The sequence below is a fragment of the Anoplolepis gracilipes genome, chromosome 13 (genome assembly GCF_047496725.1).
Source record: "Anoplolepis gracilipes chromosome 13, ASM4749672v1, whole genome shotgun sequence".
Lineage (NCBI taxonomy): Eukaryota > Metazoa > Arthropoda > Insecta > Hymenoptera > Formicidae > Anoplolepis > Anoplolepis gracilipes.
The window spans coordinates 2312927-2326634 of NC_132982.1; positions in this window are offsets into that span (position 1 = coordinate 2312927).

Sequence of the window (13708 nt, forward strand, 5' to 3'; positions counted from 1 at the left end):
TATAAATATGTGATACATAAAATTATATATAAATATTTCTTATTTCTCGTCGCGGACATGCACCACCGCTAGAGTTTATGCTCAGTCCCCCTCTTCCTTAAGGCCGCCACACATACTTTTACATAACGCATAATCACAGTTTAACCAGTTAAGACAGTAGCGTCGGCACCTTTGATGTTGTGGTTTATGAATCACATGACCTATCGCCATATTCTTGGTTGGAAAATGCGCCAAGTATAAATGTGAAATTAAAAATATTAAAAATAAAGTATTTTTCTTTAAAAATTAAAACATACTAAAAATTAAAAAAAATAATATTTTGAAGATTTATTTATAAATACTTTCTTATATATAAAATATATTATAAGTAAGATAATAAAAAAAAACATACTAAAAAGTAAATTATATATATTTTACGTATAGGATAACGCAAATGAATAAGATTTATATATGCATTTTATAAAAGAATATATAATTATAAGATAATTAATTTTGTTCTTAAAAGTATGAACAAAATACACATAAATAAAAAAGTATAAATAATTTCCAAATTTTTTTTTTATTTTTTAATTTGTTATCAAAAAAGTTACAAATAGTTGAAATGTTAAGGCACAAATAATTATGTTCACATCCTGATGTTTTGTATTCAGCAGAAAACTGAAAAGAACCAAAAAATAATGAAAATTAAAAATAATAAAATAATTTAAACTAAAAATAAATAATAATAAAATTATAAAATAACAATAAAATAATAAATTAACAATAAATTAAAATTAAAAATTAAAATTAAAATTTTACTTTTTAAGATCTTTCGGAAATCAAAAAAACTAATTCCTTTTGTATCCGTAACATTTTTACAATTTGTTACTGCACAAATATATCCGCCCATTTTTATTTTATATGAATAGGCCTAACCTGTTCTCCATTCACTCTGACATAAACCAACAACGCTGCCATATTGTTAGTTGGATTTTTCGCGCATGCGCACTGCAACTCAGGACCCTGATTTTCGTCTACTGTCGTAACCACAGACTTCTATATAATACCGTAACCACAGACTTCTATATAATACTAGACTGCTAACTCCCTAGATTTTGCTTATATAAAGTGTCCTCGAATTTTATGTACTAAGAGCGCGTTCGGGGAGATACTATTAGCGCTAAGGTGATCCTTTCTGCGCATGCGCTGACATGTGTCGACGCCATTTATGATCAGTACATGTACTTCTAACCTGTTTTCGGTCTCTAATTCTCGTCAGAACACATGTGTTAGTAAAAAAAGTAAGAAATATAAATATTAAATTACGGGATACAAATGTGCAGTTATTTTATATCTTTTATATAAGCTTGTTTATCATACTTAGTATGTGTATACATGCGTGTAACACGCGCCTTCACAGCGCATGCGCAGAAAGGGATGTCATACATACTTGTTTGTACATAAAATTAGAACTGCCTTATACATAAGGAGTTAGGCAGTCTAGTATTATATAGAAGTCTGTGGTCGTAACTGGTTAAACCATATAGACTTACTAGAATAGACTGCTTATGAGGTGGAAAAACGGTAGTGGGGGTATCCATCACTGAGAAAAGAATAATTGTCGTTAATATGAGTCTCTATCTCTTTCTAGTGGGCGTGACTTACGTAGCAAAGCATGCGCGCTGCATGAAACGCACTCACATCAACAACACGCATACTATCACAACACGCTCTGATACCGGTTATTGGTCGCTATACTTCTCCCACTACTCTGCGTTAGAAAGAGATAGAAACTCATATTAACGACAACTGTCCTTTTTTCAGTGATGAATATCCCCACTACCTTCATGAGCAGTCTATTCAAGTAAGTCTATGGGTTAAACTGTGCTAACCACAGACTTCTATATATAACTAGACTGCTAACTCCGGCAAAATACATAACCCCGAAAAGTATGTACAAAACTTATGTATATGCGTCATCATTGGTAGTATGACAGTCACGCTGATTGGTTGAATTTAAAGCAATGTCACTCAGAAACGAGTTTCCTATAGCAGCCATATTACATATCTATCCCCTCCTTTTCTTTATCCTACCAATGTTGTACATATTTTTCGGGGTCATTTTTTAGGTCTAGTATATAAGGAAGTTAGTGGTCTAGTTATATACAGGGTGTCCCGAAAATGCCGGTAAATATTTTAATGGCAGGTTCTTTAGAACATTTTAAGACGAAAAGCTTAATACAAAAATATCGAGGCTACAATAGTTTTTAAACTGGAAGTAATTATATTTCACGAATGATAGGACTGAGATTTCACGGTCTCAGGTACGGCAAAATAACAAGTGCTAACATAATATTCATAATATCGTGAAAAGAGCGCTATTTATAAGAGCACTTTTATCACTTGTTATTTTGCCGCACCTGAGAGCGTGAAATCTCAGCCCTATCATTCGTGAAATATAATTGCTTCCAGTTTGAAAACTATTGTAGCCTCGACATTTTTGTATTAAACTTTTTGTCCTAAAATGTTTTAAAGAACCTGCCATTAAAATATTTACCGGTATTTTCGGGACACCCTGTATAGAAGTCTGTGCTATTGTTACGACACAAGTTAGCGCAAATGAGGTATATTTTATTATATATAGCACTCATATTGCTGTCCTTGTTTATCAACTCGCCAGCAGTTCCCACCACTAACGCGCGGTCCATTTCTATATGGTCTAAGAGTATAAATCATAGAGATATAGACCTAGTTTACATCGTGCATTTGATACGCGTATCAGGTACTATATTTGTATCAAATTCATTCTAAATATTTAGTACGCACGATGTAAACGCTGCCGAATCAATTTGATACGAGCGTATCAAGTAAGAGTATCGTACTAAATTGATACGCGTACCAAATGATACAAATGACTATGTAAACGCATGAAACGCATTTTGGAGGGAATTTAGCATTGAGCATAACTTAAATTACAATTCTCAATACCACCAGTAGGAGGCAATCAACATGAATTAAACATATAGCGAATTCGGTACACATGCACTGACTCAAAGAGTAAAAAGAAACACGAGGGAGCATATGGCTCGAGCTAAACGGACGGAAATGCCTATATATACCAGCATAAAAGTGAACACTCAAAATGGCTGCTTTTGTGCGCCACAATTGAATGGCTTTTCAGAAATGCTGGAAGAACAAAGTTTTAAATATAAATATGGAATATACTTAATATTTTTAATAAAATCAATTCAATAAGATTAAATTGAAATATACATATAATTTTAATATGCAACAAATAAAATAATATATATTAAAAATATTGAAACTTTAACACATTGTTTACTGTCCTTTAAATAGTATATCTAAATAAAACATTAAATTCTTGTTATTATATTAATAACAATTATTAACCGATGAAATGTTATCCCATAATTTCGCGCTGTTGTTATGCCACAGGCCTGACAAAGCACCATAATTTTATTTCACTATTTTTTTTTAGAATTAATAATTGTGCAAAATAATACGCGCATGCCTGTCTCTCTGACAACAGCAGCAGACGATGCTAATAAGCATAAAAAAAGTAGACACTCAAGATGGCGGCTTCCGTCAGCGATTTGGCTAGCCCCCACCACCGATACATTCCCTCCTGTTTCTTTTTACTCTTTGCACTGACTCTATTCTGGTGCTGCCCCGACATGGTGCGCGTGCAGAACTATCTTCGTGTAGCACTAATAGATATCAAAAGATAGAGATAGAGCGTGAACCCAGTATTTAGACAAGGGGGGTGAAGCCACTGAGGGAGGGGCGACGAGGCAAATTGTGAGCACTTTCTATTGGATGGAATGATGCGCGTGCGTAATGGCGTTTAATACGAAATAGAACTCCTGTCCACCGGACGCGGAAATGCTGGCCGCACGACAAGAGAACGCGGTAGTCAATTAATTTATTATAACTGATGAATTTATTGGCTGTCGCGTTATTTTTTGCCGCGCGGCAAGTATTTCCGCGTCCAGTGGGCAGGAGCTCATATTCTAATATCTCTGATTGCTAGTATTACACAGCTATATATGTTTAATAAAAACAGTCATCGAATTTATTATATTTTACGTTAAAATGTCCTTTTTTTAATAATAAATAATACCATGATAAAAGGGTCACTAATAATAATAATTTGATTTCTGTAAAAAATATTAGACAAGGAGCATTAATACAACCATCAAAAGACGTTATTACAATTTGTAATAAATGCGAAAGAATAATAAGACATGCAATTCATGTAAGCACAAATGGATTTATAACTAAAAAATTTTATGAAACATATATTACTAATGATGTGTTGAAATCGTTCCTTGATACTATAATTTATTTCATTCATTACGAGAGCGATACATTTGATCAGTCTCCTTTAGAAAATCATATTGTACATTTAATTCGAGCCATTGCTTAAAACTATATCAAAATCAGATTACATTATATAACATTAAATTCTATAGATAAATCTAAAAGCAAACGTCATTTATTTAATAAAATTGTATTGTTTAAGGGTATGTAAAAAGAATAGACATATACAAATGTCTATGGTAAAAAGCGTTTGATCTATATTATTTACTTTAATGAAGTTGTCCGTAAGATTTATTATAAATTTAACGAGCTTTATCTAACATATATAATTATAACTAATATATTTTTTAATTTTGCAGTATATTTATGTTCTTAAAGAATAAGTATTATTATATATCTTCCGATATCTATGGATATGATTAACAAATTTGAAACATTTGCTTTAAGAATGCTTTGAACTTTAGCTAATACATACTCAGTGAGCATTTATACATTCTGAAATTTCAGATCTACTACGTTTTTTATATTTTTAAATTATAATTTAAAAATATAAAAAATAATTTTAAATTATAATTTCAGAAGCAAGCTTAATATATGTTTGCAGTGAAGCAATAGAAGCTTTAAATTAATAAGGCAAAAATGTAATAGTTTTAGTCTTGAGGCTTTCGCAGCCATTAGAATCGTTAAAACAGAGAACTTCCGGATGGATGCCGCGTTTGAGCAGGGTAATGCCGACATTTCGCCAACGTTGCAGTTTGCATCTTCAGAGCTGAGAGCTCCGATCCTGAGTTCTCTTAGGTGGGGTCTTTATATATCTTGCAAAAGGTTTTTTATCTACGGGGAAGTATTCCGTTATGCCCTCTAGTGGTGTGGGTGCCAAATAGGGTTTATATGATAGCCTTTGTCGTGATTATTAGGACACTTCGGCGGTTCATTTTCATCAAAATTCACGTGCCACGCCCTAATTGGCACAAGGCCGTATTACGTCCTTTGCAGACCGTTAGACCTGGTACAGTATATCAAGTAAGTAGAATTAGGATCAGCGGACTCAAGAGTATTTTTGGTTTAAAAGAGCTGGAATAAGGGCGCGAGCGAATAAAATATTTTTATTTCCTCATTTCTATTCCATTTTTTACTTTTACTTATTATTGTAGAATAACTAATATTAATATTGGAAACTGTAGTTCTTGCTGAAATATTAGACATTATAACAGCTCCATATGTTAGACAACAGTTAACTGAATATATCTTTCAACTTTTAATTTCCGAACATCATGAGATGTATTGTAGATTTTTTAATAAGATCTTAAAATCTAAACATCATTTCATGGTGCACTATCCCCGTATTATGAATTTGATAGGACCAATGATAAATATCTGGTCAATGAGGTTAGAAGGGAAACATCGCCCTGTCATAAAGAGAGTAGCAGACAATATGAGTTGCCGTAAAAATCTACCTCTTTCAATTACAAGAAGATACGCACTTGCATGTTGTGTAAGGATCCTGAATAAGCGAGGCTTCTCAAATGACGTTAAGTACTATCCAAAGGAGCGCAGATTAGCAAATTGTGAAAACTTTGAAATATTTCAAAATATTTTACCTGATAGATTAGAATAATCTCTTGCAGTCAAAGAAGCAGTCATTTGTGGTATCTGTTACAGATCTAATATGGTCCTTGTTATTAATTACGGGGAAGACTTGTCTATTTTTGGAAAGTTGTGTTGGATAGTGAGACCACAAAATGCACAAGAACGTCCCTTTTTTCTTTTGTGAGGATTATGGACCGTTAGTTTTAACGAACACTTGCACTCCTATGAAATTAGGACCACTCCAGAGTGGTTCCTAATTGAGTACAGAGATCTTATATCTTTTTATCCTTCCACTATTTATATAGGGTCTGATGGGAACAGTTACGTTACTTTTAGGCATATATTATAAGTATACATTATATAATTATTTATATAAGTATTTTATGTACTTTTTCTTTAAGCAGCATTTATCTATAGTTTTATATTATTTGATAAATATTTTGTAGCGGGTTATATAAAATATATTAATATATAAAATAGATTATTCGTATTCCATTTGTCTACTTTACAATTGTCTACATTTTATATTTTTTCCTGATCTGGTTTAAATACAATAAAAGGAATAAGGAATTACACAGGAATTAGAAGTAAAGACTTAAGTAGAATAAAGATAAGGAATGTCCTTATTTTTATCCTATTTAAGTCTTTATTTCTAATTTGTATATTTAAGTCCTTATTTTATTCATTGTATTTCAATCTTTAAACTCTCTTTTAACCTGTTTAGAGGGTATATTATTATTATTAAAATATTTCATTAGAATATTTCATTATACTATTTATTAGAGGGAAATTCTTTAACATTTATAATATATACTTGGCGCTTATTTTAGTAGGAAATACACGCAGTTTAATGGACTATTCTATAATGTAGAATACAATTTTTTCTGTGTATGAAACAAATGGTATCAGAAGCATTAGTTAATTTACGAAATATAGTGCCTTCTGAGTATCATCATAGACCGAGAGCTTTAACAGATTTCAAATTGTAGAAAATGTAAATATTTTACATATTATACGAGGCTTTCCGATTTGAAATATTGCTTCAACTTTTGACTCGTTCATTAGAAATTGACGTATGTCATGTTGTCATTTTTTTACGTCAACTTCTAATGCACGAGTCAAAAGTTGGCTATATCGCAGGGCCGAAAATGAAATGGTAGACGTCGCCCGCGATATTTCAAACCGGAAAACCTCGTATAATATGTAAAATATTTACATTAAATTATACATCGTTGTATTCGTTTCAAACAGTGTTACAACTTTTATTATATCAAAATATCTACATTATCATAAAAAAATTATGCATACCTCTCCGTTCTTCAATACAGATAAATTTTGTAATCAATCACTATACTCACAATAAAGTTTGGTTCAAGCCATTTAATTTCATATATTTGTTATGGTCTATCTCTTTTAATTTAAAAGATAAAAGGGCGTGGCCACTTCCAAGTGGGACACCCTGTATATTGGTCCGATCGTGTTAAAAAATATTAAAAAAAAATATTTAAAAAATATTTATTTAAACTTTTTAAGTTTACACCTTGCAATAATAATTCTTGTAAGTCCAGTTCTTTAAAAACATTCGAGTAATATATTGTTACGTCCAGGTCCGTAGAAAGAATGGGTCAGAGGAAGGGCGTAACAGGAACTGTTCCGATGTCAAAAGTCTTATCGACGAGTGACTCGGTCGAGCGAGCTGCAGGTTAGCAAACAGGTAAACAAACGGGTGTCGTTATTACTCTGTTATGCGAACGCTCTCTCTCGGTGGTCCCTTTTTGGTAAGAGAATCGAATCTCTTTTACGCGGGACAGGACCTTGTGTGATCTTTCGCGTGGAGGAAGTGAGGGAGTTAAATAAGTTTACCGATCATTTAATTTTTAAATTAACATTTATTCAATTGATCCCTACCATTATACATATAACTTTATTGATATTATCAAATCCGCCTTAAAATTATTTGTATGAGTGTGTGTGTATTTGTGTGTGTGGATCACGGGTGTTACAAAAGTACGGAGGTCATCAACCAGAAAAGAAGGGGAACGAGTGCGAGTCTAAAGATTTTATTCTGGTTGGTATTTGTACAATAGTTTATAATAAGAAAAAAAAAATAATAAAGATTTACAGAAATGTAATATGTGTTACGGCGCGATTTTGCACACGGTCGTGTCGTCCGATCTATGGTCTCGGTTGGCTCGCGAGAATCGGCGGGTCGGCGCGATTTTAGGCATACTTAGTAAAAGAACAGGGTTGAATAAAGGAGAAAGGAGACGATGAGAGAAAAAAAACAAAAGAGAAGGAAATTAAACTTACTATTTGGGCAGATTGGTTGCGTTTTAGCTGCTGGTGTAGTTGTGGCTCCAGTTGTGGTCTTACTCGGCGGGTGGTCTTTGTTGAGCACTGACTCTAATAGGTTTTAAGACGTAATCGGAACTCCCGCAGTGTAAAACGAATTGCTTGAGTCAGCGAACGACCGAAAAATCTATGCCGAATGAATCTGATGCTGTACTATCGACTGATTTTAATTTTTGGAATGATCGTAATGCGCGAGTCTTCCCTTTTTATATTAAATCTTGAGGGCGTGTTAACAATTTGGGCGGGAGTATTTTTGAGATTTTGACGTGTAAAGGCTGTCGTTCGGTGAGATCCTTCTCCTTATTTTTTATTGTTGCTGATTGGTGGGCTCTGTACGGCCTCTTAGGAAATTTGGAGATTCTTCATTTGGTTATCTCCTGGGTAATCCTGGGATTATGTGGCTGTTTTTATCCATTATTTATTTAGGGGATCTCGCTTTCGGTTCTTTTCGGTCATTTCTTTGAACATCGATTTCAATGTTTAAAACATTTTTTTCGTTCCGCGGCCCTCTTATGACTGGTCGAGCAATTATTGCTTTATCTTTATAGAAGGTAAAGACGTGGAGCCGACAGTGCGTAGCGGCATTATTTGTTTCTTTCTTAGGATTATGCAGCTGTGTTTGTTGATTTATTCATTTAGAGGATCTCACTATCGATCCTTTCCGGCGTTTCCTTTGAACATCGATTTCAATGTTTTAAAATATTTTTCGTCGCGCGATCCCTTTTATGATTAGTCGGGCGATTATTGCTTCATTTTCGTGGGAGGAAAAACGTGGAACGGACCACTCAGGAAGACAAAAGAACGCCAGCTCAAGAGAAATCTGTCAAATCTGTTATAAGCAAGGGCACGTGGCCAATGACTGCAGAAAATATTTACAGGTATCTCAGACCACTAACAACCGCACAGATTTAGGAATCGACATTCTAATCTGCTAGATTTGCAAAAAACGAGGACACACCGCGGACAAGTGCCGGTATCGCGACCCTCAAGTCCGTCGGTCGGTCAATATAATACAAGAAAAATTAATTACATGTCAATTATGTTCAAAATCCGGTCACAATGTAAAAATTTGTCAACAAGGTAACGTGAACAATACAGCTAACAGAATTTCAATAATTTGTCAATGGTGCGAAAAACCTGGACATTCAGCTAATAACTGTTGGAGGAAACAAAATGAAAATCAGCCCAAGATCACGTGTCAAATTTGTAATAATTACGGACATGTTGCAAAGAATTGCTGATCCAGCATGAACCAACAGGGAAGAACCGGAAACTCATTGTTTTGTCGATACTGCAAGGAACAAGGACACCTTCTAGAAAATTGCCAAGTGCGCCTTACTAACAATCAAAAGAAAAACAAGGCACAGGGAAACTACAATGGCCCCTCGACATCGGGTGCGCAGCAGGGGCCCGAACAAGAAAAGCGCCCACACAAAACTCAAGTAGTCAAGTAGGTAAAACCGAAACAAAAATAAGACCCGTAACCGTAAATCTCGACAAACAGAGTCGCGTGCCTACCGTCCAAATAACCATAAGTGACACGATTAAGATAATTTTTATGTTAGACACAGGATCCGGACCAAACGTTATCAAAGAAAATTTCGTACCTGAAAGAATAAGTATTAACTGTACGAACATCTTAAAATTAAACGGTATAAATAATTATCCTGTTTACACTCTGGGCGAAATTACGCTAATTCTCTTCGAAAGACCGGTTACCTTCCATATCGTTTCTAACGATTTCCCGATCTCGCAATCTGAGATTCTCGGAAATGATTTTTTCGAACAAACCTCGTCGAAAATCGACTACGCCCAAGAACATTTAAACGTTTCCGGAATAAACATATCTTTCTTGTCACCTGAAACTATTACAGTGGCTCCCCGTTCCGAATTAGTATTTTATGTAAGAGTGGAAAACCCAGAGGTAAAAGTCGGATATATACCAAGATTAAAAATAGCACCTGGAATTAATTTAGGAGATACTATCGTTGAAAACATCGATGGAAAAGCATATTTAAACATTATAAGCACTCTGAATGAAGAAATGGAAGTTCAAGTTCCTACCTTACGCTTGAAATCTTTAAGCGATCTATTCAACAATCACGAACCAGAGGAAACTTTAACTAATCCAACGGAAGAAGAATTTACAAATAACGAAATAAAAAACGAACAAAATCAACAAAATCCTACCATCGAAGAAATTCATTATGAAGACGAAGAAGAAAAAATTAATCAAGAAAAAATTGAAAATAATAATAAAAATAAAATTAAGAGGGAAATTAAAAACATCAATAATTCAAAATTTTCCGGAGAGAAAAGTTACCAAATCTCTCCTAAAAATCTCGAAGGTCCAACCATTCTCGGAGGGGGAAGTTACCAAACCTCTCCTAAAAAATTAACTAATTCCAAAATCTCCAGAGGTTACCAAGCCTTCCAAAAGGGAGATAATTCTAGGATTTCGGAGGGAAATTTCCAAACTTCGACAGAAAATCCTAGCTCCGTCGATTACGAGGAGGGAAGTTACCAAACCTCACTACGTGATTCGACAAAAACCTATAAGGGGAGAAGTCCTTTATTCTTCCCAGATTTTAAATTTACGCAGTTTGGACTACTTACAGAAACAAATAAAATTAAATCAGAAACCTCTCACGTTACCAAAGAAGAGCATTTTAAAAGAGCTCAAAAAAATAATTCAAATGAAAAAAAATCTTTAAAAATTAAATACAAAAATAAACCGTCTTCAAAAATAAACATCTTCCCTTTTATTAAATCAATCTCAAGAAATTATAAAAAATTCCAAAGCTACGCGCAAATCAAAACATAAAGAAAGTTCACCAATCAAGAGTGAAAAATATTTAACAATCACCGAAGAAGAAAAGGACGGTCGACTCACCGAAATTATACAATCATTAAGATTGGAACATTTAAACGGAATCGAGAGAGACAGTATAATAAAGTTAATAACGGACAGTCAAAATAGATTCTATATTCCGGGAGAAAAATTAACTGCAACGCACGTGATACAACATAAAATACCAACCACAGACAATCAACCTATAAATACTCGACAATACCGTTTTCCTCAGACGCATAAGGAAGAAATAAATAAACAGGTAGAGGAACTCGTTGAAGGAGGAATCGTAAAACATTCACAGTCTCCATACAATACTCCCATATAGATAGTACCAAAAAAGGAGGATTCAAAAGGAAATAAGCGATGGAGAATGGTTCTAGACTTCCGCGCCTTAAATGATAAAACCATTGGGGATGCATATCCGTTACTAAATATTGTCGATATATTAGATCAATTAGGAGGAGCGCGATATTTTTCGATATGCGATTTAGCATCCGGATTTCACCAGATTAAAATGGATCCTGAAGACTGTCATAAAACAGCTTTTACAACCCTTTATGGACACTATGAATTCGACCGGATGCCTTTCGGTCTAAAAAACGCACCTGCTACTTTCCAACGCCTAATGGACTTAGTATTAACTGGGTTACAAGGACAAGAATTATTCGTCTACATGGACGATATCGTTATCTACGCTACTTCTTTAGAAGAACATGAAAGAAAATATAACGCTTTAATAGAACGACTCCGTAAGGCTAATCTAAAATTGCAACCAGATAAATGCGAATTTTTGAAAACAGAAGTAACGTATCTAGGACACGTAATTAGCAGGGACAGAGTAAAATCAGATCCGAAAAAATTAGAAGCAGTACAACAATTTCCAAGACCCAAGACGCCGAAAAACATTAAACAATTCTTAAGACTTGCAGGATATTATAGACGATTTATACCAAATTTTTCCCAATTTGCCAAACCATTAACAATATTATTGAAAAACGATACTTACTTTAAATGGACACCTGGACAAGAAGAATCTTTTCAATTTTTAAAACAAAAATTATGTGAGGAACCGGTATTACAGTATCCAAACTTTTTTAAACCGTTTATTTTAACTACAGACGCCTCTGGAATAGCTGTGGGCGGCATATTATCGCAGGGAGAAATAAATAAAGATCGCCCCATAGCATATGCCTCACGAACTTTAACAGACAATGAATTAAAATACGACACTTACGAGAAGGAAGCATTAGCTATCGTCTACTGCGTTAAACATTTTCGACCTTATTTATACGGAAGGAGAGTCACTCTAGTTACAGATCATAAACCATTAATGTGGTTTAAGAACGCGCAAGATGCAAATATGCGAATACTGCGCTGGAGATTAAAATTATTAGAATACGACTATGATGTCGTATATAAAGCTGGGAAAACTAACGTAAATGCAGATGTATTATCACGAAATCCTGTAGATTTTCAAGAAACAGACTGTAAAATTATGAAAAATAAAATTTTAAACCCAGATAACCCAAGAGACGCAGAAATAATTTCCAGAATGTTAGATGAATCAGATAACGAAGAAGAAGAAGATGACGATTTTACTTTACGCTTCTCAGACAACGAAACAGACGATGAGATAGATAAAATAGAATACGAAATAAACGAAACAGACCAAACAATCGATACAGATACATTACCCTGCACACTCGAAAAATTAAATAAAATTCCCGAATCACAGATTACTCAAAATAAAATACAAACAAGAAGTCAAACAGCAAGATTAGATTTTAAACAAAACGAAATTATTAAAGAACTTCCTAATAACAACACGAAAGAACCCGAAGAAAGAAATGACCCGCCGGATAAAGACAATGATACCGAAGAAGAAGACGAAGAGGAAATTATCAACCAAAATCTAAAATTACGGAAAATAAAACCTCACCTTCAAAAATTACGCGGACTTAATGTCATAGAATTCCGCGAACTATTATTATTCCTACGAAAAGACAACGTAGCATATTTCGTCGACACTAACGGGAACCCTTTGGATTCTGGTTCACAAAAACTCTTCGAGAGAAACGAGTTACCAAACCTAAGGTCCCTTACCTTAAACGAACCTAAGGTCATAAAACATAAAAGTTTTTACCACATAGCCTTACCCGTTAGCGAAACGCAACAGGAAGGACCAACGCTAACTCTAAACCGAATTGTCGCCACTATAACTAATTTGCGCGATATAAGTGAAGAATTAAATTTAGGAACAATTAGTATTGCAAAGACTGAAATGATCAATAATGTACCGTGGAGTAATATTAAATCATCACTACAGTTAACATTCTTCGATGCACCGACTAAAATAATTATTTGCAACGGATTAATTAAATATCCTCCTAAAGACTTACGACCTATTATTATCGGAGAAATGCACTGCCTACCTACGGGAGGACATCGTGGTGTCACAAAAACATATAACAGAATCAAGCATAACTATTACTGGGAAAATTTAAAACTAGACGTTCAACAATACATTCAACAATGTTTACAATGCCAATTAAAAAAACTCGTTCGAGTTAAAACTAAACAACCAATGATAAT